Source organism: Podarcis vaucheri (genome assembly GCF_965113315.1).
Source record: "Podarcis vaucheri genome assembly, chromosome: 4".
Classification (NCBI taxonomy): domain Eukaryota; kingdom Metazoa; phylum Chordata; class Lepidosauria; order Squamata; family Lacertidae; genus Podarcis; species Podarcis vaucheri.
Window position 1 is genome coordinate 86,487,122 of NC_138762.1, and position 20,863 is coordinate 86,507,984.

Below are 20,863 nucleotides of genomic sequence, written 5' to 3' on the forward strand. Positions count from 1 at the left end.
TCATACTCTTGCCCAGAGTATAGGACAGTGGAGTCATTCATGTTTTTTGTGGCAGAGAGCCTGGAGCAAAGAGCACAGCACTGTCCTGGGTACAGTTACACAAATCACATCTACATTTCAAAGGCTTGTCTTTGGAGTCACCATGCCAAATGCTAACACAAAACAAGACTATCAAAAACATGGTTTCCATATTACACTTCAGTGCTCCTCAAGGGCTCAAGCCGAGAAACCTCTTCTATACATAACAGAAAAGGATATTTAACTTATTGGGGCTGAATGATCGTTTGTGACAAGCTCCTAGAAAAAGCAGAGACAGTGAAGTGCCATCTATTTTATGCTTGCTAGGAGTGCCCAAGATGCAAGGTTTGGATCCTATAGTGAGATGAGTGAGGGGCAGGAGTTGGTGCATGCAAAACAGAATCAAGATGTGGGAAGTTTACACTGCATCTTTCTACCAGGTGTGCAGCATCAGAGGTCTACCAGAGGTCAGCATCATGAGCTTGGGTCCATGGCAAAACAGGGGTGAGTTTTGCTTATTCTCTTTCTCCTGGTAACACTGCAAAATGAGAAATATGCATTATAATTCTTTTTTTAATATAATTATTACTGATTTTAACATATAAATTATAAAATGTACCACACAACTTTATCACTTATACAATCTTTTTAGACTTCCATCAGCACCTCTGAAAATTCACCGTTGTAATCACTTCTTCTGCATTTCTCAATTTTATATTACCTTTAAATCTCTTAACAAATCAACCTCCCCTTTATCCATTTTTGTAATAATTCCAATAATACTCCTCACAAAACTTCTTGCAAACCTACAAACGCCGTCTGCTCTTCACAAATACTTTTCAAATAGTCCGTAAATTTACTCCAGTCTTCCGTGAATTTCTGGTCCCGCAGGTTTCGAATCCTTCCTGTTAATTTATCTAATTCTGCATAGTCCATTAACTTCATCCTCCATTCTTTGATCGTCAGTAATTCTTCTTGCTTCCATTTTTGGGCCAATAATATTCTTGCTGCTGTTGTTGCATATAAAAAAAGCTTACATTCCTTTTTGAGAAATATGCATTATAATTCAATGGTCTGAATAATTCCCCAGGACATAAAAAAAAGTTCACGGAATAATATGAGTGCCACAAGATTTTTTGTTGCATATTCTGCACAGCTACTCCTCTCCAAATTGCTACAATGATATCATGGTATCATGCACATAAAAGCACTTATTTCAGTGAGGTTGCACTGCTTCTAATTATTTCTTTAGTCATGTTAAAATATATTAATTAACAGCTGCCCTCTATAGCTACGGTACTTTATATAGTACAAAAGAACAGGTCCCTGCCCCCAGGGGATATTATTAGATTAAAATATTCATATGATTCTTATTAAAATGCATACCTTCCAACAATACAGAGATGAAAACGGGGACATTCTTAAAACAAGGTCCATTCATTTAATCCACAATAGGATGAAGCAGGTTGTATAAGTAAATTGACCATTTCCTTTTCTTAAACTTAAGGAAAATGCAGTAGAATCTTTAATCCCATAAATGACATAGAGATAATGTATACTTATGCAGATTTATAAAATAGCTACAGATTTATATAATAGGTGGTTATTGGGGTGGGCAGGTAAAGGACAAGCAGTCCACTGGTGTTCCAAAGTAGCCTCACCACGTGACCCATGCAAAATGATAGTGCCTTAGAGATCATTCATATGCATATAGATGAGGAGTGAGGAAACTGCAGCTCTCAAGATGTTGCTAAACTATAGTTCCCACTATGCCTGGCCATTTGCCATTCTGACTGGACTGATGGGAATTAGATTCCAGCAACATGTGGAAGGCTACAAACTCTTCACCCTGAGAGATGCATCTGCCTCACATTCAGGGGATTTAGATCCTGGCTGGTGTGGGTAGAACCTGGATTTTAAAAAGACATATTTCTTGCTATACAATATATGCACTGGTCTTTCGTCATGCTGTGATGACAGTCTAAGCCACTAGAGGGCACAAGAGGCACAGTGACTGAGCCAAGATGTGGAAGTCAGCCCTGGCAGGAATCCACATCAGAGCCTGAATGGGTCACCTTGGGAGGAGCAGGATGGGAAGGGAAAGTGCTGCCATGAGCTGCTTACAGTGGGCTCCCCTCCCTCCCTCCCTTTCTTTCCAAATTCTTGCTCTGCCAGCAAGAACATATTTGGAACGGGACATACTCATCCTTCCACTGCAATTTCATCCATCCGAATGAAGGTTCCTCCTTTGTTGCTGTCGTAGGAGGTGTCCCGTGGCACACTGGCAAGTCACAAAACTGCAGTGCTGTCTGTGCAGCTTGTTTCCTCATTCATCAAATTAGTACAGGGTGTTGTGAGGCCTGAGCTGCTTGCAAGTCTTCTGACTCCGAAATCATTGAAGTTTCATTACTAAAACTGGATTTTGTTGGAGGATATTACTTTGTCTTTTATTTGCTATATAAGGGGATGTTGATGATTGGTTCAGTATGCTCCTCCCTCCTCACACCCCCCCCCCAAAAAAAAATTTGGCATGAATTTTAAAAAATCCAGATGAATGAGACCTCGTGCTCCTACAATAAAAATAAATAAATAAACAGCAGCCAATTTGTTTTTGTTTTTTAAACAGTGCCCCCATGCTTGCCACCTGAAACAGCTACTTCAGTCTCTCTCATAGTAGGACTGGCCCTGCCTTTATTCAATGTCTTGCTAAAACACTACATCCACATTATGATGTAGGGCAGGCCAGGCTGCTTAAGTCATTTCCTTTGATGCCACCAAAACTCACTACCACCCTGATTCCAGATTTTAATGATTCTCTGTGAGTTTCCTTTTTATCTCTACCTCAGACCTTAATCCACCATCTGTTCTCGTATGACACATCCAGAAAAACATGGATCAGAGCGGCATAAGCAAAAGGCACAGAAAATATGCCTCTCCTGGGCAGAAAGAAATAATCTGCATAGAAACCGTGCTTCACTTTTTTTAGTAAAATGGTGCAGAGAAGTTGTTTCGGCGCTTGAGTTCTGTGATGTGTTCTAATGGGAAAATCAATCATACGCATCTCACATATTTTAAGAAATGCCAAGAACTGTGAAAGGAGCCGTACGCTTTGTTCTGTGAAAATTTAATAACTTGAGCAGCACTAACAACCTCTTTATGTAGATCACCAGATAAATATGAGCCATAGAAGAACAAGATGGTATGCATTGCCGCCTGTTAATCATTCTTCCCTAGCAATACTGCATTGATATTAAAGGAGACAAAAAGATTAAAAGACCCAAACAGGTGTCTGAGGCTGAGACAAACTCTTCAGCATTGCAGTCAAATTACTAAGGAAGCAAACTACAATTATTTGTTTGTGGCAAACAGGGATCTCTATAGCACAATGAGTTCTGCATCCCTTGAATTAAGTTGCATTGCATTTCTTCCAGAATCTCAGGAGACCAGTTCTAGATTAGCAGGAGCTGATGCGTTGAAAATATTGTAGAGGACTCCGGGATTTACCACCTCACAAGCTATTAAGGTCATCCTTTTCTGCTGCTAACTTGTAGCCCAAATGGATAGAGGCCAAAAGGAGAGGAAAGATGAAACCAGTTCAAGACAGCCAAGCTCAGACTCTAGTCTTCAGTTTGCCAGGTAAGTTGCTGTACAATCAAATAGACTGGAAGCAACTGCCAAGTCAGGCAGCTGACGTATCCAGCTCCAAAGATTTAGCAAGTGAGGCCATCATCAGGTCACTGCAGCCCAAAAACCAGCCCCAAGAGATTATACACTAGTATCACAACACACAACAAGGGGTTGGAAATGCTGATTCGGAGGCTGCATGGGCACAGCACTCTCTGTAGGTCCCCTTAACCTGAAAAGGGCAGGGCATAAAAACTTAGAATTATCTTTCTCAGATACCAATCTCCTTGTGCATAAGGCTGCATACATGTAGCACTAGTATAACAGGTTACTTTTTGGGGGGTGGCAAGAGATCACATGAATTCACATGAGAATGGCTGGACAAAAGCCACACACGGAGTCCATGAAAACTGGGTCCAAATCTATTAATATTTATTGACTGAGCAAAGTCAGTACATAATACACAGTAAATATTATTGCTTTCACATCCTGTTTGCAAGTTTACTGATAACGCTGTATAATTGCTGTAATTCTTGGAAATATTGTGATGCCATTTGGTACACATTTGCAGGGCACGATTCTGTGCGACACCCAACATCCTGTATTTCAGCAAACCCGATTTTAATGGACCACAGAATGCTAATAAAAGGAGAACAATTTTAAAATGGCAGAAGAAGAAGAAGAAGAAGAAGAAGAAGAAGAAGAAGAAGAAGAAGAGGAGGAGGAGGAGGAGGAGGAGTTTGGATTTGATATCCCGCCTTTCACTCCCCTTCAGGAGTCTCAAAGCGGCTAACATTCTCCTTTCCCTTCCTCCCCCACAACAAACACTCTGTGAGGTGAGTGGGGCTGAGAGACTTCACAGAAGTGTGACTGGCCCAAGGTCACCCAGCAGCTGCATGTGGAGGAGCGGAGACACGAACCCGGTTTCCCAGATTACGTGACTACCGCTCTTAACCACTACACCACACTGGCAGAACTTGCAGAATGCACAAAAGTTCACCCACCCCCCATGCACAAAATAAAAACAGCAAAAAATAGAATCTATCTGGACAGTGTATTTGCGTGCACCCAGCATTAACTAAATGGAATATTGTCAAATAGGTAGACAGGAAGATCAAACTGGCCTCCGTTTACTACCCTCCCTCTGTTTCTTTCCTTATGATTATTGGAAGAAGGTTGTATAGTACTTGACTACTTCATGCCTATTTAATTTCCCAGGGTGGGGTTGGGGGATCATGCTAACATGATGTCTCTGTTTTGACTTGCTTACTGGTCTGAAAACAATGTGCGAGGTGCCCTACTGGCCTCAATATGTGTCATGCCCCCAAATATTGTTTATCCTTTGCTGCCTGAAATAATTACATCCTTTCTATATGAGAATAGATTAGTGAAGATACTAGGCTACATTGTCAGGAGCATAATTGGTAGGTCTCTGATATAGCCTTATTTTGACCCACAAAGCCCTGCCAAGACATCAGTTGGGTAACCAAAGAAATAAGAACCAAAAACCTACCCCAACAACCCTCCCACATGCTAAATTTCCTTAGTGGATCCTCTGTTTAAATTAATCTCATTAATAGAATGGTAAGGTTCTCATCTTTGCCTGTATTATTGAACCTCATCTTTTGAGTTCTGGAATGAAGTGATGTATGTTTATTTATTGTTTGTTGCTGTTGAATGTGTAGCCTTTAAAATTGCTGAAAATTGAGATATTTTTTAAAAAAAGATTTTTATTAAATATTTTTAAAAGCTTCCTAATGAGGAGAATGGGGCATATGTATGTGTATGTAAATCTAAGGGTGACGGAGAAATTTGATTCAGTTTTAAGGCGGACTTACCCAACTTTCACTTTTCGAAGTGAAAACACAGCCATTCTTCAAAATTTCAAACCTCTCCAAATTTAGAAATTCATTTTGCCAGCCAAACGATATTTGCAAACATGCATATGCATGGGGAAAGCATGCATTAAAATGCATATATCCACAATATATGCATATATATTGTGTTCTACTGGGTGAAATTGCTTTGCAAAAATGTGTATAATAGGTAAATTTGCATACAGAAATGTGTATATCAGGAGAAATTCATGCTAAAATTATGATGAATTTTCATGAGGACTTTTTAAAGAAAAGAAAATACAAGCTGATGTGGAAATATGGAGAACTCACCTCACTCTGCCAAATGATAAGTTCAGCCCTGGATGGAATAGCTGCTGCTAGGTGAGAGGTGATGAAAATGAACAGCCAAAGGCAGCTAGGTTCTCAGCAGAGTTTCTTCTGTTTGAATATAATCAGCAGGTTTCTAGTCCTTAAGGCTGCCAGGATAAATACGAGAGTCAGAATGCAATGCCACAAGGCAAAGGGGCAGCTGGGTTCTAGCACTTAAGGGGTGTGGTTTCTGTGTCCTAGTTCCTTCTCCTGCCCCCATCTGAAGTAGAATAATTTAAGCAAAGTAGGTTTGATTTGCATAATTTATGATCTTGCATAATTCAGTTTAGAATCGAAGTTTTTCACTTGCAATACACAGAATCCTGATGATCAACCACAGCCTCAATGTGAGTTCCCATTAGGAAATGGCAACTCATTGAGGTTTCTCATCAAGTTGATGGTGTGAGTTTGCCTTATGGAAATCAGTCGCCAGAATCTGACTCACTCTACCCAGTAAAAGATGGCATCTGTGTGTCATGAGAATCAATGCTTCTTTTCTACAAAGGCTTTGTGGTCTGGTCCTGTTTCCAGCACATTAGAAGATGAATACGATTATACTGGCAGGAGATCAATAACGACTGAGAGAAAATAAATCCTAAGTACTGCCAACTAACCCAGTGGAAGGCATTTATCTAGCAGGCACTTCCAAAGCAAGTGGTTTTAATGGCCGAATTTGATCACAAGGAAGCAATCCGAGTGATAGTTGCAACGGGATGCATAGGTGTTGCCGCCAGCCCTCAGTGCGTAGGATAATGGGGAGGGAACGATCCCTCTTGCTACATTGCACATCAAAAGGTGAACACAAAGCGTTTGCGGTACTAAAAACGTAATGGTGGAAAACTAAAGCAATTTTCCTCTCCCCGTTGTCTCTGCCAATGAAATGGTTGCTCATTACAGCAGCACACAAAGATTAAACCATTTTAAGCCATTTTAAATTTAGATCAACTTTTGGTGAGTGCAGCCAAGACGCATAGCAGGGTGTCCCTTGCTGCTCTGCAAAGCATCTGGCCTGAGTGCTTCTTCCAACCAACCGGCAGCCGTTTAGAGAGGGGCTTTGTGTGTGGCGGCATTGCTTTCCTGAGACATTTGCTCCATGTCCAAAAGTATGTTTCCACAGTCATTTCTGGTTTCAGCCGGGTATAGATTTGCCAGGTGTCAGGTGTAAGTCTACTGGAGGGGAACAAGACCAGGAGTGATAGCCGCTGCTTGGAGACACCGAGTAGCAGAACTTGTACTTACTAGCCCCTCTGCCTGAGCTCTTTTGGAAACCACCAGGATGTCCCTATTTTCACTGGAGAACTGCTGGAGGCTAAAGACCCCCAAACCATCTGAAGGCCATAGGGAAGGTTTTCGTTTAGCGTTTTATTATGTTTTTATATATGTTGGAAGCCACCCAGAGTGACTGGGGCAACCTATTCAGATGGGTAGGGTATAAATAGTATATTATTATTATTATTATTATTATTATTATTATTATTATTATTACTACTACTACTACTACTGTATTATTAAATAGGGCATCCGTATTTTCATTGGAGAAATGTTGGAGGATATGTAATGACTCAGGATGTCACAACCATTCACTATTGAATGGTACATGACAAGAAGACTGGCTACTTGTGTTTTGAATAAAGTGCACGGTGTTGCTTCTTAAGAACGTTTTTGTTGTGGAGGCGTTTACATGCGTCTCAGCCAAGTCTGTCATAGTGATATATCTCAGAGGACACTTTCATATCTGCATTCCCTGTATGGGTCTGGGACGCACATTCCCATATTTCACTTTGCTGTATGTCACTTTGTTAAGTGAGGAAGCGGACAACCTATTGGTTTTCTTTCATTCTCTGATGCCCGGTGGCACATGCACACAACATATGTATTATTGTATCCTTTTGGCAGTCTCATCACAAGCATCTGCTGTGCAAGGCCAGAGACAGCGCATACCTGGGCCTCAATGTGATAACAGCATCAGATCGCTCTTGTCTTCACCTTCTGGAAAAGTTCAGCTCTCTACAACAGCTTGAGGTCCAGACATGAGGCCGAGCAGGAGAAGGTAAAGGGCACAGCAAATCTAGTCAGTGTAGCAAAAGTAAAATGAAAAATTGTGTTGGCCTGACCTCCTCCAAACCTCCGTCCATTTTTCTGGAAAGCTTCCAAGACTGCAAAACAGTTACAGGACATATGAGCCCAGCGAAGTATGTGACATGAGTTGTAAAAGCGATATTAAGCTCTTTTTGATGGGTAATTTAGCAGAGGAAAGGGAGAAACAATGGAAAAGGAGATAGAACACATTTCTAGGACTGCAATTCACAATACCTTGGGTTAAGTACTTAATTCATTCAGGAGGTCCGTTCTTAACCTGAAACTGTTCTTAACCTGAAGCACACTTTAGCTAATGGGGCTTCCTGCTGCCGCCGCGCCGCCGGAGCACGATTTCTGTTCTCATCCTGAAGCAAAGTTCTTAACCTGAGGTACTATTTCTGGGTTAGCGGAGTCTGTAACCTGAAGCGTATGTAACCTGAAGTGTATGTAACCCGAGATACCACTGTACAGCAAAGAAAGGACAGAAACAAATTGAGAGAGCTGCAGGAATAAGAGGGGAAGAAGAATCCCAATGCAGTTCAGTATTTCATAAAAGCCACTAGTCTACTGGCAATCAGAAATATAAACCTACCATAGACACAGTGTAGAGAGGTTTGTATTTTTTTCACCTAAGGGCCACATTCCCTCATGGGAAACCTTCAAGGAGCCACATGCCAGTAACAGGTGGAATCAGGGCTGTGGTGGCGCCTGCACATTGGGACTGGAAGGGGAGAAAGCAGGAGGTCCAATGGCTGGTGGGGCCAGAGCCAATGACAGGGGGAGGCCATTCATTCTAGTTTTGCCCCTATCTTCCTCCCTGCTGTGTTCTACAAGAGCAAAGCTGAGTTTAAGGAGGAGAAATTTGACGGCCGCGGGCACCCACTGGACTGGTTGCCATTTAGAAGGCAGGCAAGTGGGAGCTGCTTGAGGGCATCATCTCATTTGCCTTCATGGGGTGCTGAATCAGAGACAAAAGCTGAAAGGAGCAATGGAAGTGACTTTTAGCTTTGTACAACAGGTTGCATTCAAGCCACACAAAAGCCCAAAGTTTCCATGGACACACGCACACATGTGCAACCCTCTGAATCACAATTCAAGGTTGTGTTGCATAGAGCTGGGCCAGAGAGAACCTGTGGTCTCAGGACAGCCCTGAGGGCCGGGTAGAAGAAGAGGAGGAGTTTGGATTTGATATCCCGCTTTATCACTACCCGAAGGAGTCTCAAAGCGGCTAACATTCTCCTTTCCCTTCCTCCCCGACAACAAACACTCTGTGAGGTGAGTGGGGCTGAGAGACTTCAAAGAAGTGTGACTATCCCAAGGTCACCCAGCAGCTGCATGTGGAGGAGCGGAGACGCGAACCCGGTTCCCCAGATTACGAGTCCACCGCTCTTAACCACTACACCACACTGGCTCTCCTAGGGGGCCACAATCAGCCCATGGGCCAGAGATTTACCACCAGCCTCTGAGGAGCACCATGTGGCCGTCCACGATTTGCCAACAAAGGCCCAAACTAGACATGATGTTTGTTACTTTGCCCTTGCGTGGTTGATTTTTCTTTAACAAAATAGTGTGTTGGGGGCAAGCTGGGTCAAGATTGTCTCATGCAAGGGAGGAAGCTTCTTCCCTTTCTCCATCTATGGTCCCAGTTGGAATCCCTCCACCACATCTGCTCTTTTATAATGCGAAGAAAGCTACCATTGCATATTGGTAGGTTGGACCAAAGCACATTTATTGGGATGCAAAGCCCAGTCACTTCAACAGAACTTGCAAGTAAGGTCAGATCCACACCATGCAATGGGGAAAAGGGAAAGGTCAGAATGGTAGACATGTCACATTATAACCCCAACATCCTTGCATCATTTCTGCAAGCTTGATATGAAAATCTGAGCTGCCTATTGGAGTGAAAACATATTGTACATAAAAAGTGCATGTAGGCTGAGTAAAACACAGTGTTCATATCACCTATGGAAAGGGGAGAGAAGGTTGTAAAATTATTTAGAGAAATGTGGCCGCCGAACAGCCTGCAATTTATGCCTTGTGACTTTACTGCTTAATAACACGCAACCTATTTGTCAACAGATGCGGGAGGAAACAATCTCTCTTGCTGCGTTAAAATTAATTTTGAATTGTGTATATTACGAGAACATTGTGCCGTTATTAACAACACACATTTTGAATATGTAAACAGCTCCGTGTTACCATAATTATAGGAAATGATGGAACTTCGCCTAGCACTGGAATTCACTGATGGAAGACCCTGTAGAGGGTGGTTTTCTCCCCTCCTCTCTGCCTCCGAGCGTCGCAAATCATGCATAATGTATCAATGCAGGCTGCAGCTGCAAACAACAACCTGGCTTATGAGATATTTTGAAATTGTTTTTATTACTCACGGAAGTAGCCTTTTATCTGCTCCCCACAGGAAAAAAGAGAGGGAGAGAGATTGTTTAAAACATAATGGTAAATTAGCAAAATATTTTCTTCCTGGGTTTGACTCCTTGTACAGAAAAACAACACAGAGCCTACTAAATGCAAACAAAGGATTTGCAGTGACTTAAGCAGTCTTTACAGTAAGCACTTGAGCAGAGAATAGGGGTGCATAGTAAAAAGACAAAACTGGAAGAGCCGGAAGTAGACAGGGACGGCCCTACCATTAGGCAAAGTGAGGCGATTCCGCCTGAGCCCCTTGGCCATTCCCATCTGCTGGGAAACAGAACTGTGTGTGCCACATCAGGACTGTATGTGCATCTCATGCACCCAGTAAACCAGTCTTCTTCCCTCAGGTGCATCAGAGGTTGCTATCTTGTTTTTGGTGTTGTAATAAGATTCAACTGACAGCCCAATCAAGTTCTGTACGTTGAATTGAGTGTGTGTGCCTTGTCCTTTGCCTCAGACAGAAAAAGGTATTGGGGTGGCCCTGGAAATATTAGTAACTGGGTGGGGGATGGGAATACCATACTGTGTGTTGGGTATTGTGTGACATTGGAATGCAAAAAGGTATGTTCTGTTTGCATGGAAATTCATTGTTTTGAAATTAACGCCAAAGTTCTTTGCAAGGGCCTGTGTCCAAATCCCATAGAAGCTCACTTATTTGCCTCGTTCCCTAATGTGTTCCTAGCTCACTTCTTAGAAAACAGAACACCTGTTTTTCTCAGTGAAATGGGGAAAACTGAGGGATGTTTCTGTTCTATCATTACTGAAGAATATATCAGTGAAGCAGAACAATGAGGAATCAGAAGGTTTGCAATCTTGGACAAAAATACACTATATATTCAATTCCAGAAATGTTGCTGTGTTGCATTGTTGGTGCAGAAACAACAAAAGCATATTATGGCATACCACAGGAAATCAAGAGCCGGGAAAAGAAATTGAGGACGAAAATACATTATGCGGACAGACTTGAAAATTCTTCAGGTAGTCACGGTGGTTTCACTCGCAGGCTTTAATTAATGCGTCTCTCCCCCTGACACAGCACAATGTATATTTTTACAGGAGTAGACTTAGCGGTGTAGGATTTGTATCATCTAATTACTGCCATTCTCTTCTTCACAAGTAAGGAAAAGGCGGCATCTCTTTGTGTGCCTTCTTGCCTCCTGCAGACTGTGTCTACAACTGAGGGTTTCTGCACTTACAGGTGAGACGGCTATACATGGATATACATACAAAAGGGGGTGATGCCACCCTAGTCCTGGCTGCCTATAAGCTACTGCCCCCACTTTAAGGTTTTAGTATTGGTACAGTGGTGCCCCGCAAGACGAATGCCTCACAAGACAGAAAACTCGCTAGACGAAAGGGTTTTCCGTTTTGGAGGTGTTTCGCAAAACGAATTTCCTATGGGCTTGCTTCGCAAGACGAAAATGTCTTGTGAGTTCCTGCGGGGTTTTTTTTCCTTTTCCCCTTTTTCCCAAGCCGCTAAGCCGCTGATCCGCTAAGCCGCTTATCAGCTGATCCGCTAAGCCGCTTAACAGCTGATCCGCTAAGCCGCTTATCAGCTGATCCGCTAAGCCGCTAATCAGCTGATCCGCTAAACCCACTAAGCCGCTAATAGCGCTAATGGGCTTGCTTCGCAAGACAAAAAAACCGCAAGACGAAGAGACTCGCGGAACGGATTCTTTTCGTCTTGCGAGGCACCACTGTATCTAAACCCCTTCATAGCCTGAGACTCAGGTATTTATCAACATACCATACACACCAGCTCCTATGGGCCAAGGCACTTTCGCACCAGCCCTCAATGTTTTTTTCTGAGGGATCCAGGGCCCCTCAACATTCAGAGATGGCACCTCTGCAACACACCTTGTCAAATATAATTTGCCCCCGATCTTGTGGTTAACCCAGAGGAGGTGGGGACTCTTCTTGTTGTCCCTTCTGGGGATTTGGCCCATGTGAAAGGCTTTTTCTCCTGATTCTGGAGTTCCCTTCCCCAGGACGTCTGGGCAGTGGAACTTGCCAACAAGTAAAAACAATTTTATGTCCCCATGCTTTTGAAGTAGACCAGTAGCTACCAGTGCAGATCTCACCAGCTCAGCATTGCTTGCTCATAGGAGTCATCTACTTGTGCACAGTGTATGTAAACATGTGTGAATACTAGTGAGAACCAGTTGGTTAAAGGGTTGGACTAGGACCTGGGGGACAAGGGTTCGAACCACCACTCAGCCATGAAGCTCGCTGTGTGACCTTGGGTCAGTCACTGCCTCTCCACCTAATCTACCTCACAGAGTTGTTGTGGGGATTAAATGAGAAAGGGGAGAACCATGTATGCCACCTTGAGGTCCTTGGAGAAAAAGGCAGGATAGAAACGCAATATATAAATAAAAGTAGGGCCAATAACAAAGAATTCTCAGCCCTGCCTGTAACTTGAGACAATCGACACATACATGCTAGCACCTGCCTGGAGATGTTGTTTGTTTCGGTTAAAGCGAACACATTTTTCGCTTGCTGCGAAGGCTACTCTTGCTACAGCAAAGCTTTGTTGCCCTTCCCTCATGTATATGTCCATGCTACTATTGTCAGGTTACAGGAAAAAGAGAAAAAACACACGGATGTGCACACAATAGGCAAGAATGCATTTCAGGGAAAAGCTTTGTTCCACATGTTAGATTTCTGAAAGACACTTTAAAAAATACTAGGTGTGGAGAACAGCAAGCTAGCATGTATGTATGGGGGCTGCTCCCCCCCCACCCTTGCCTTCCCCTACACATCTGCCAATGCAGGTTCAGGGATAACACTCCTGAAGTGGAAAGGGAAACAGCACTGTGTTCCTTCCTCCCCTCCGGCGAATGCCTGTACAAGCACCAGATTTATTTTAGTGCCTTTGGGGATGACAATTGATTCTGACAAGAGAGATGGGAGTAGAGCTGATCTTTGAGAAGAAAAGTAATATTTGCTGCTGCCCAGTTCCTGGATATTCCTCCCTATGGCAGTGAATCTTGTGTTTGTGTGTGTGTGTGTGTGGTGTTTACAGAGGCCTCTGAAGTTGCTGAGAGAAATTACTCCAGGGGGGAACTGTGCACAAGGCCATGTGTGTGGTGCTGAGACGTCTAGTCAAGATAAATTGGTGGCGAGACAGTAGGAAGGACAGACAGTCTGAAGGAAACAAATATAACTGCCCCCTACAGGCAGTGAAGAAGGATTATTTGAGGGAACAAATGCACTTTGGATGGGCTTTAAAGGTGTAGTGTGTACAAAGCTTTAGTTGCATAGCACCCAATGTCTTTCTACTTTCTTTTTATTTAATGGTTGGCATTGTGATTTGAAATTTATTTATTTTTTTAGTACCCTTTTGTAGTGGTCTTGTAGCCTTTTTAGCCTCAGGTGAGAAGAGCTTTGCGCCCGGGAGAGGGAAATGGGAGTCAACAGACACTCAAGGAATAGTTTCAGAGAAAAAGCTTTATTCTACCATCCGGCTGGTAGAAGGAGCAAGTGTGATAGATTCACAAAACAAGCACGAGTTCACAGCCATTTGCACAGAGCATATATTCCCCTCCAGTTCCCTCCCCTTTCTCCTCCTCCTCAAGAGTCCTGCCCCACGATGAGTTTCCTGAGCATGAACAGAAAGCTCCAGTCTTGGGACTCTTGTGGACTCTTGGCGCCCTTCCCAGGAAAGGGGGATGAGCGAGGAGCCTTGCGTTCAGCGTGTTCAAGATGCTGCAACTAGAGTGAGATAAGAGTCAGTTCTCAGGCTTGCTCTGACAGAGTCTATTCATTAGCTTTTTGAAGCCTTCTCGTACTGATAAAAGTAACGGTTTGCCTATGCATCTTGTGAGAAAACAGAGGAAAACTTTAGCTGTGGATTTTTAGAAGAGAGAAAAGGAATTTTGGACAGTTTTGAGGCCTGGGGGGGGGGTGACTTCGGGCCTAGGTGGGGTCACCTGTCCTCACCTCCTTCAGTCTAATGCAGTTTCCATATTGGTTGTTGGCTGTGGTTTGGACTCTTCTTCTTCTTCTTTGTGCAATGCCCAGACAGCGATAACTACGGAGCCTAATTATTCAGTAAATAAGGAACAAGCAAACAAATAAATAAATGTGTGTGGAAGCCACGGAGGACAGTTTCCTCAGGTAATTGTCATCACTAAACAGAATCCTTTTATATGGGCCCTGTTTTCCTCTTGCTTCTCTTAAGTCACACAGTTGTCTCCCTTTTTCAAGAAAATGGCAGAATTGTTGCAAGGCCTGGTCCCTAATCCCAGGTGTGGAGGAGCCACAATGGATCTTAGGCCTCAAAAGCCATGGTCCGCCTATAGGACCAAGCAAGGGTAAATAACTTGTAGTAGTATCTCCTACTTGCTTCTAGACTGCTTTCCCTGCCCTTCATAAAATATACAGACTATCCACCCAACAGCCATGGCCTCCTGAGCAGGGGGTCAACTTGCTATCTCTTGCTCCATATGCACTAAACACTTGGTGGAATATCATTTGCTCTGCTCCTCTGAGCTCACATTTCCATCTATCTAATGTATTAAAACATAGTAGTCTTAAAACCACATCTTCAGAGAGACTAATTGAATAAAAGTAACATATTATGGCAGTTTTATTACCCTTAAATATGCTTTTAGTCTTCATATGAAACATTTCCAAAATAATGTTTGAGAGATGTAGAATGTGGTGGAATATATTTTATACACTGGGCATCTTGGGACTTTTCTCCAGCCCCCACTGAAGACGGTAGGAGACTTGTAGCTGTAGCTAATGCAAGTTGAATCCATTCCCCAGTTCTTATCTTTGATAAATATCTTATTTATTGTTGGATGGAAGTTCGGAAGAAAACCTACATTTTTGAAAAATGATTCCAGTGTTCCATATTTCACTAAATCTTCTGATCAGTGTCCCCCCCCCCCCCCGTTTTGTCTGATAGAATACAATCCCACAGAAGAAAGGTTTTTTTGATGGCAAACATAGATGGTTACAGCTACTCAAGTTCAGGTAAGTTAATTTATGCTTAAATATGTGATTTACAACAATGATCCATTGTTATACATGAATAAATTTTCTTTCTGGAAAGAGCATTGAGGTTAACTGTGGGGAAGGGAAGAGTTCAGACTGTTTAGTTTGCAGGACTAGAGATTAACCGAACACAACAAGTGGTACTCAATTAGGTTTTACTCAGAGTAGACCCATTGCAGTTAATGAATATGCCTAAATTGGGGCTACATTTATTTCAATGAGTCTACTCTGAGTAATAATAATAATTTATTATTTGTACTCCACCCATCTGACTAGGTTGCCCCAGCCACTCTGGGCAGCTACTTAAGAGTAAAGCTTTGTTGAATATCAGCCTACAAACCCATTATCTCTATTTCCCATAAACTTCTCAGGGTTGCTGTTCTATAGACCAGAGAGCTAATGGCAGAAGAGTTAGGGAAAGCAATAGTTCCACTTCAAATAAAGATATTATACCGCACTGTAGTCACTTTACCGTATTTCATTTTTAACACAGCTATGAAGGCTACTGGTTAATATGTCGTGAATACCCTGCTATATCTGGATCATTGGTCTTAATGACAGCAGTATGGAGACTGCAATGCAAAATGAATGGCCACTGAAAGGATATTTTAACTGAAATCAGAACACAGTTATTGATCCCTATGTTGCAAAGTTAGGAAGATAATTGTATTCTAGAAGAAGAAGAAAGCATTACTGCTTTGGGTTGGTTCCCTAGTTACTTTAATCTGTTTGGGTTAGGTTTTTAAAAGCGGGTGTTTTCTTACATATTTGACCTGTGATTAAAAGAGCATAGGGAAAGCGCCATGCAGATTAGGATGTAATAATAGAGGATCATACCGTCTAAAATTTAATGACTTCTTCCAGTTTGCCAGAATGAATGAATAGATCTTGAATTTTACATTCATTTATTTGTTAAAAGTAAATCCATTCAATGTTGCTTTTGAGCAGTTATGCCATACTCTGAAAATAATGTGTGTGCATACTAAATAAATAACTCACAGGTGAGTTACCCAAGGAAGCAAATGGTTGAGAGCACTCTGTGCCAAATAAAGCTTCAGGCTGTAGTCTCCTTGCGGTATGGACCTCCAATATGGGGTGGTGACCAAAGCATATTTTGTGGTGCAGAGCTCTTCAAACACTTGTCTGTTATTCAGATTGTGTTTGCACCCTTGTATTGAACTAGGAACTGGAAATAAGAAACTGCTGCTCTCTGGAGGAAAAAAATCAGTGAAGCATAACAGAAAGTAACCACAGCTCTTTCATATTATTATTATTACTTTTTTAAAAAGTGATTTGGGCTCTCCACGCCTCAGCCCATCTTTAAGGTCAGCTGGATTTGAATGACTCTTTAACCACTTTCTTGTCTCAAAGCTGGGTTAAAGAATAGCAATAGCAATAATCTTCCTTTTCTCTCCAACATTTAAAGTGATGGGGAATGCACAGCTTCTAAATTGTGGTAACATAGAGGTAGTGTGGTCTAAACCATAGCTGTGGTCTAAACCACTGAGCCTAGGGCTTGCTGATCAGAAGGTTGGCGGTTCAAATCCCCACAATGAGATGAGCTCCCATTGCTCGGTCCCTGCTCCTGCCAACCTAGCAGTTCGAAAGTAGATAAATAGGTACCGCTCCAGCGGGAAGGTAAACGACGTTTCCGTGTGCAGCTCTGGTTCGCCAGAAGTGGCTTAGTCATGCTGGCCACATGACCCGGAAGCTGTATGCCGGCTCCCTCGACCAGTAAAGTGAGATGAGCGCCGCAACCCCAGAGTCGCCCGTGACTGGACCTTGCGGTCAGGGGTCCCTTTACCTTTACCTAGAGGTAGTAGGAACAGTCGTCACCTTTTTTTCATGGCTGTGTCTGCAGCTCTTTCCCAGCATTGGCATGCCATGTTAAGTCAGAAGAGAATTCTGATTTTAGATGTATGAATATATATTTGCATTTCCTTTCCTTCTCATCTCATGGTTTTACATCTCACACCTTCCCCATATATATATCTGCGGACTTAGGGTAACAGTTCACGTTACTGGATAAAATGAGGTATTGTCCACTAAAGTTTATACCCTAATAAATGGGTTGACCTTCAGGGTGCTACAGGACTCTTTGTAAGTTCTGATTATGACTTAGGCTTGGCATACAGTCACCAGCACTCTCTCAGGGGGCTCACAGGGCCCCTTGCCAGAAGAAAATAGATAGAAATACTACCAGAAATCCTACTGATCCTGGAATCTGAAGCTACAGAAAAAGATCTACGTGGGCCACAAATTATGGCTGTAGGTTTTGTTTTTAAGCGATTACTCTGTTGTTTTATCTGTTTGGAAACCACGGTGAGGTTTTCTTCTACAATCAAGCGCTATATAAATTTTATTAAATAAATGCATGTGCCCCTGCCCCTTGTAAATCGGATTGCAAAGACTGTGCCTTTCTGCAACCCAGAAATATTTTCTAAGAAGGTAAGAACCTAAGAGTAGTCTGCTGGATCAGGTCAATGGCCTGCTTAGTCCAGCATCATGTTCTCGCAGGAGTCAACCGCATGCCTGGGGCTAAGCCAGGGTACAAAACATGAGCACCAAGAACACTCTCTCCCCTCCTATGGTTCAAGCATCTGCTGTTCAGAAGCATTGCTGCTTCCAGCTGTGGAGGCAGAGCACAGTCGTCATGTCCAGTAGACCCTGTCAGCTCTCTCCTCCATGATTTAGTCCTATCGTCCTCTAAAGCCATCCAAGCTTGTTGCTATCACCCCCTCCTGAGGGAGCAAGTTCCCGTAGTTTTGACTATGTGCTGCACATTAAATGTGTCCTAAACCCTCCAACATCCAGCTTCGTCCGATTTCCCATGATTTCTGTAGTGCTATGGTTTCCCCAGCAGTGATGTATGGAAGTGAGAGCTGGACCATAAAGAAGGTTGATCGCCGAAGAATTGATGCTTTTGAATTGTGGTGCTGGAGGAGACTCTTGAGAGTCCCATGGACTGCAAGAAGATCAAACCTATCCATTCTGAAGGAAATCACCCCTGAGTGCTCACTGGAAGGACAGGTCCTGAAGCTGAGGCTCCAATACTTTGGCCACCTCATGAGAAGAGAAGACTCCCTGGAAAAGACCCTGATGTTGGGAAAGATGGAGGGCACAAGGAGAAGGGGACGACAGAGGACGAGATGGTTGGATAGTGTTCTCGAAGCTACGAACATGAGTTTGACCAAACTGTGGGAGGCAGTGGAAGACAGGAGTGCCTGGCGTGCTCTGGTCCATGGCGTCACGAAGAGTCGGACACGACTAGACGACTAAACAACAAATGAGAGAGGAAGAAACACTTTTCTTAAGCTGCTTACCCCATGCAGTGCATAATTTTATAAACTTCCTCGCCTCCCCCCCCCCAAACTAAAAAGACCCAAATGCTGCAACCTTTCTTCATCGGGGAGTCGTTCCATCCACCTTGATCGCTTTCCCAACTCTTCAATATCCATTTTGACGCGAGGCGCCCAGAACTCTGTACGCAGCACTCCAAAAACGCACCACAGATTTGTACAGCGCGCGGGACGGACAGTTCCATGTTCAGTGCCTGCGTGGACATCTCCACCCGCCGCCTTCACACCTCCAGTTCAGACCTCGGGCAAGCAAAATTCCCACGCTCAGGCTCCGCTCCCCTTCGCTTCGCCTCCCCTGCGCCCCACCCCGGTGCTCGCTGCGCTCCGCCTTGCAGACGTCAACCTCGCCTAGCCAATGAGCGAGTGCTGCTACTACAGCGGGGCTGGGAGGAGGAGGAAGTCCGGAGAGCCAATGGGCTCGGAGGGATCTTTCGGGAGCGGAGAGGCACGGCGGCTCCTCCCCCGGCCCGGCCCATCCCGCGGCCCCGCGGCTTCAGCAGGAGAGCGAGGATCGGAGTTGCGCGCTCGGGTGGGAGATGCCGCTCGGGCTCCTTCTAGCTGCAGGTAAAGCCAGGGCGGGGCGGGGAGCATGCGCGCGTGTCTGGGGCTGGAGGGGCCCCGAGGAGGGCGCAAGGGCTGGCGGCAGATGGGAAGGGGTCCGTCTGCGTGGGAAGCGCCCCTGGGCGCTCTATGCGGCAGGGGAAGCGCCCGGTTCCGCACCCACCTCGAGAGCGTACTCCCAAGACAAAAGGAAGCACACGAGACGCAAACAAAAGGTGGCTCTCTGGCGAGGGACGGATTCCACCAAGGTCACTTTTTCAGGCACTTCCTCATAACAGCCACAACTCCCTCGCTCTTTTCTTTCTCTCTGCTAGAGTTGTTAGGATCGCCTCCCCTTCAGCACCTCTTCCCTCCCCCCCACGACCCCGATCTTCTGGGGTCGTTCCAGCCCCATCTCCGTTCCGAGGAGCGCGTTACCTGCCTTTGGTTGGGGAAATGCAGTCCTTAAAACATCTTTCGAGGAAAAGCAGCCCTATTAAACTTAGCGGGACTGGCTTCTGAGTAGGCGCGTATCGGATCAGCTGCACGTTTCCTTTCCACAAGATTGCTATTAGACAATGATTCTTCGCAGCACTGTGCTTGAACCACTTTCGATAACAGATCCAGATGGGGAACTGGGATCTTCACCTCGTCTTTTGTCTGCAGTCACAGTGCTTGGCTCTTTCTAAACACACGAGTTTGGATTCTTGCTTGGGGAAAGCACAAGTTCCATGGGTTTTTATTTTAAAGAATGGCCTGTGTTTATTAAGGTCTGCTGTTCAGCCTAGTTGTGGATTATTATTATTTTGAAACTCTGCCATTTAAGTGGAAACTGCTGACTGGCAGAGTCTTTACTGTGGGTCTTCCATCATTCTTCCCAAATTGTGGAAAGGGGAGGAAAGAACATTTACATGATCGTTTTAGAGTTTTTGATGACATGCCAGAAAGTGGCACACATTACCCCATGCCCTGCAAGAGCTACAGAACAAAGACAACAGAAACCAGCAGACAGGCTGAAGCATGCAACCCTGTGCATGCTTATTTGGGAATAAGTCACATAGAATTTGGTAGGACTTGCTTCTGAGGAAACAGCAGCCATAGGATTGCACACCTGTGTTGGGCACAGTGTCATAATTTGTTCCAACAAATTTACCACACTGATGGTGTGTGTGTTCCACTCTGGAGACCTTCAGAACTCAGCAAGGAAAGAGGGCACGATGCATTATATACTTATGTATAAACAGGTTTCTCCTCCTTGTTTTCAGAAGAGATTATACTCATTTAGTGCCAATGGTGGGGGGGACGGGACACAAAAACAACTTCTGCAACCAGGTCCATTATAGCAATGTTGGAAACTGCTTTCTTTCTTCCTTTAAAAGAACTATAATTCTGTTTTAACAGCCTCCCTTTTCCCACAACACATCTAGCTATTTATTTTTGGGGCCAATAGGTTGGTTTAAAAGCCCAGGGAATTGGAATATTAGCATACTGGGAGGAAGGTTGCTGTTAGCTATTGTATACCACTTCATGTATTTTTTATAGGTACTTCTGTAGGGGACATTGCTATAGTAACAAGGGCTCAGTTCTGGGCTGCATTAA

The 20,863-nt window shown here is 43.8% G+C and overlaps 1 protein-coding gene and 2 long non-coding RNA genes across 4 annotated transcripts in view; 2 read left to right on the forward strand and 1 right to left on the reverse strand.

Moving 5' to 3' along the window:
- Nucleotides 1-460: 460 nt before the first annotated feature.
- On the forward strand, nt 461-16,959 carry LOC309530209. The gene is made up of 7 exons (XR_014218680.1): nt 461-522; nt 3,450-3,654; nt 7,746-7,899; nt 11,128-11,339; nt 11,479-11,559; nt 14,571-14,677; nt 15,277-16,959. It is a non-coding gene; the product is annotated as an uncharacterized lncRNA (long non-coding RNA).
- On the reverse strand, nt 474-7,893 carry LOC309530238. Its single transcript, XR_014218714.1, has 3 exons — nt 7,791-7,893; nt 5,811-5,956; nt 474-556 (listed from the first exon to the last, which is right to left on the reverse strand). It is a non-coding gene; the product is annotated as an uncharacterized lncRNA (long non-coding RNA).
- Nucleotides 16,960-19,139: 2,180 nt separating the features above from the next.
- TMTC4 (transmembrane O-mannosyltransferase targeting cadherins 4) overlaps nt 19,140-20,863 on the forward strand; it is a 48,001-nt gene continuing 46,277 nt past the window's right edge. For both annotated transcript variants that reach the window (XR_014218606.1, XM_082218628.1), the window contains exon 1: nt 19,140-19,288. The gene's annotated coding sequence lies outside the window, so the exon portion shown is untranslated. The remainder of the gene's footprint in view (nt 19,289-20,863) is intronic.